The following is a 3817-nucleotide window of genomic DNA, read 5'->3' on the forward strand; positions in this document are numbered from 1 at the left end:
TTGTCATTCCTTCCCTCTAGGGTGTCAACCACACCACACAGCTTGGTATCATCAGCAAACTCACTGAGGATACACTCAATCCCACTGTCCATGTCTCCAACAAAGATGTTAAACAGCACTGTTCCCAATAGTGACCCCTGAGGGACACCACTCATCACCTGCCTCCATTTGGACATTGAGCCATTGACCACAACTCTCTGGGTGCAGCCATCCAAACCATAACAGTGGCATAGGTTTTATGCTCTAAAATGAGATGTTTATATGCTTGGGAAGATAGAAATATTTCATAAAGCTATGTCTGTACAGAACTATTCTGAAAGAAATAGTATGATATATTATGGTGGTAGAATATTTTCTACTCAATTGGTAGCAAGGTAGTACTTTAAAAAACAACTGCTGACAGGAAATGTTTGGATGGATTGAATAACTTAATCTGGAAATACTAAAAGAATTAGCTTAGGAGCATTTTGAACCTGTAACGTGGATTTTCAACAATCGTGGGGAAGCTGGGAAAACTACAAAAGATTGGAGGCTTGGGGAGGGGGAAGGTTAAGATCATCTTGGTACTTAGGAGAAGGTAAATAGAGCAACTGAGAGCTAAGCCACTCACTAACTACACTATGCAACCTGTGGTACAAACATTGCAAAACATTGTGCAAGTCATCTGGAGGCTTTATTTGGGGAGGAAGACTGATAGGGCTGAAAATTGTTTCTTAGTGTCTCCTTGCAGGGCTGGAAGGGAGGAATTTGACAGAAGCCATCAAATGTATCCTTCTCTGCAGGACCTCCTTTTAGGAAGGGATTATGGACTGTGAATCTCCATTTGAGGTAGCTATCAAATTTTGCAATGTAGGAAACTGCCTGTGTTCCAGAAGGAATATGCTTCTCTCTGCAACTTTTCTCTATTTATTATTTTCTAACAGTTAGCATGCTTCCTTATTTATAGTACTGTTGCAATGCTGCTTCTGAGCCTTTTTCCTTTAATAGGTACTTAAGCTCCTTGTCTTAGGGCCATGGATTCTGCTTAAGGCTGAATAACACCATGCCTGTGTGTGTATTCTTTGCAGATTTACCCCCAAAGAATCCAGACTGTCCTTGCAGCCTAGGACAATTCTGGAAGAGTCTTGTCTGTCAGTACAGTATGAGTTCACAGCAGAGTAGAATAGCAAAGATGATCTGATGGGATATGCAGATAAAAGATTGGGAGGAGGAGTAGGAAGTACTTGGTATGCAAGCCTGTGATACAGATTCAGTTTCATGTTTGCATGCATATGCTTATTCAAGTAACAAAGTCAGTCATGCTATTCAAGAGAAAAAAAAAAAAGTATCTGTAAGATGTTGTATGTCATATGAATAGGAAGGGGAAGATCGTAGCACTGGTTTTACTGGAAGAAGGCTCCAGTTTTGGCACAGGAATTTTAGTAGAGGTCACATGAGAAGTGCACTGAGAACAGAAAAGCAATGTTCCTGCAAGAGTTGCTCAACACATTTTCTACATGCCTTCTTTGGATAAACAGTGACTTGATCTAGGGCATTTTCCTGCTGTGAATTGTAGTTACTGGAGCTAAACACTGTCTGCTCCCTGAGCCCTGTCCCAGAGTGAACTGTGTGTCTGGTGACCCACAAATTCTCCCTTCTGGTGAATGGAAGGGGCAGCTCACAAGCAAAGAGTTCTGTGAGTGCCACAACAACTAACTGAGATGGATGTATAGACTTGAAAGTCTTGTATATGTAGTTTATTCTTTTCTCAGCTTGTGTACTAGCTGAATGTGATTTTCTTTAAGAACAGGTCTCTGAGCAAGTACTTAAGCCTCCTGCATATACTCTGCATATATGTTAATTAACATCTAGCTATCTTTAGTCAGAGGCCTGACTATAGAGTACACACTTTGGTTAATTAAAAATTCTTATTTATATATTTACAGCTTTTATATGAATATGTGATCAAAATTGCTATTATACTGTTTTGGTTTTTTTATTATTCATTCTTCATGGAAGCTCCTTTTACTCATAGTGTTTCAAATTTTATTTGCAAGAGACAGAGTGGCAATTCAGATCTTCCATGTCATTGTCAAGAGCCTTTTACAGTGCACAGCTGTGGAACATCAAGAAGTTTGCCTGGATTTTGTTGTCTTGTGAGGTTTCTGCTGACAGAAGCTCTGTTTCCCTGCTGGGTACCTGCCCCTCTATTGACTTGAAGGGCTGGGGTTGTTGGCAGGTGACCATGGGGCACCGCTGGCCATCGTCACACAGACCATTGCCCAAGTCTGTGGCTCTCAGACATAAAAAAACCTGGAGCCAAGGCATGTAACTGTTTTCAGGTGACCCTACTCATCCCAAAGAGTGGAAGAGCCTCTGGCCTGGCAACTGCTGTGCAGACAGACAGTTAACCCAAGCATTCCCATCCGGCAGGCAGAGGCATGGTCCACTTTTGATCCTCTGGTGGATCTAATGAGACAAACTGGATGCTACTGTTTCTAGAACCATCACTGCACCAAGAAAGTCTTGTTCTCCAGGCTAGTTGCAGGACAGGTGGTTGCAGCAGCAGCTCTGTGAGTGGGATATTAAATCTTAACAAAAAAATCTAAAAAAACCCCCAATAACCCAAACTCTTTTCCTGCTCTATCCTTAAGCAGTAAGGTGCTTTCTCCCTCTCAGTTCCCCTTGTGCCCTTTTCAAGGAGTCAGCTTTTGCTCTGCAGACTTGGAGCTGGTCTCCTTCATCTGGCCAGGTCCCTGTTACCCATTATGAAGCCTTACTAGTGCTGTCACAAGGCTAAATACTAAAATTGCCTCCATTTTCATTAATTGTCCTCTCCTTTCATCATCATCTTTTAAATACTCAGCCTGAAGACTTTGTCATACCTTATCTTCACTTACTTTCCCTATATTTTTTCAGAGGGGGCTGGTGGCCCAAGTGTCTCTGCAAAAGGAATCCTCATCTTGCATCAGTGCAGAGTGGCCAGGATCTGCAGGCAAGTACAAGAAAACCTATTTTTAAGTAAAGATTAACTTTATTTGCATGTCATGTAAGGTTGCATGTCGCTAGGAGGCTTCCATACATCTGCACTTTTATCACAGCGTGCAGTTATTGTGTTTAGTATGAGAAGTAAAGGGCGGGCGGGGGAAATTGGGACATCTGTTTTCGCAGTATTTTCCAGTACAAGAAATTCTGGAATCTGCTAAAGTAAGAGATTTGTGCAACATTAGTTACTCAGATTTACTGAATGTACATTCCTTTAACTGCTGATGCTTTATTTTTGTTCTTTGCAATACCTGAGAATATGAAATAATCACAAAATAGTTGCTACTTAAATGTGTGTAAGGATTTACAAGATGTAGTGTAGTGGACAAGTCCTTACTCTTCAAGAGCTTCCATTCTAGGTCTCTCAGGGGAGGGTTGGTGAAAGAAACTGTAGGTGCTTGTGTTCCAATTCTTATGTTGCTGATCCTTAGGAACATACTGTTATTTTAAAAGAGAAATTAAGGAAGACAGAGGGCACATGCTATATCTAGCAGGCTTTCCGGGTTTAAAGTCTGTCTGGAGAGAGACATGAAGTATTTAGTGCTTAAAAAGGGTTAAAGCAGTGGGGCTGATATAGGTCAATATGTAGGATTCAGGACAGGATGTAGGAGATTAACTGCGGTGAAATTAGTTGAAAATAAAGGAAACATAACAGCACTGTTTATAGATTGCTGCTGACTGGCTTTAAGCATAGAAACTGCATAAACCGGGTTGGATGGGTGATACCATAGTACAGCTAAACATGTTTAACAAAGGCTGTCTTATTTTTACTTCCAGACAAATGCAACAATAC

This window comes from Chaetura pelagica, unplaced genomic scaffold (assembly GCF_000747805.2).
Source record: "Chaetura pelagica isolate M959 unplaced genomic scaffold, ChaPel_1.0 scaffold82, whole genome shotgun sequence".
In the NCBI taxonomy this organism is placed as follows: Eukaryota; Metazoa; Chordata; class Aves; order Apodiformes; family Apodidae; genus Chaetura; species Chaetura pelagica.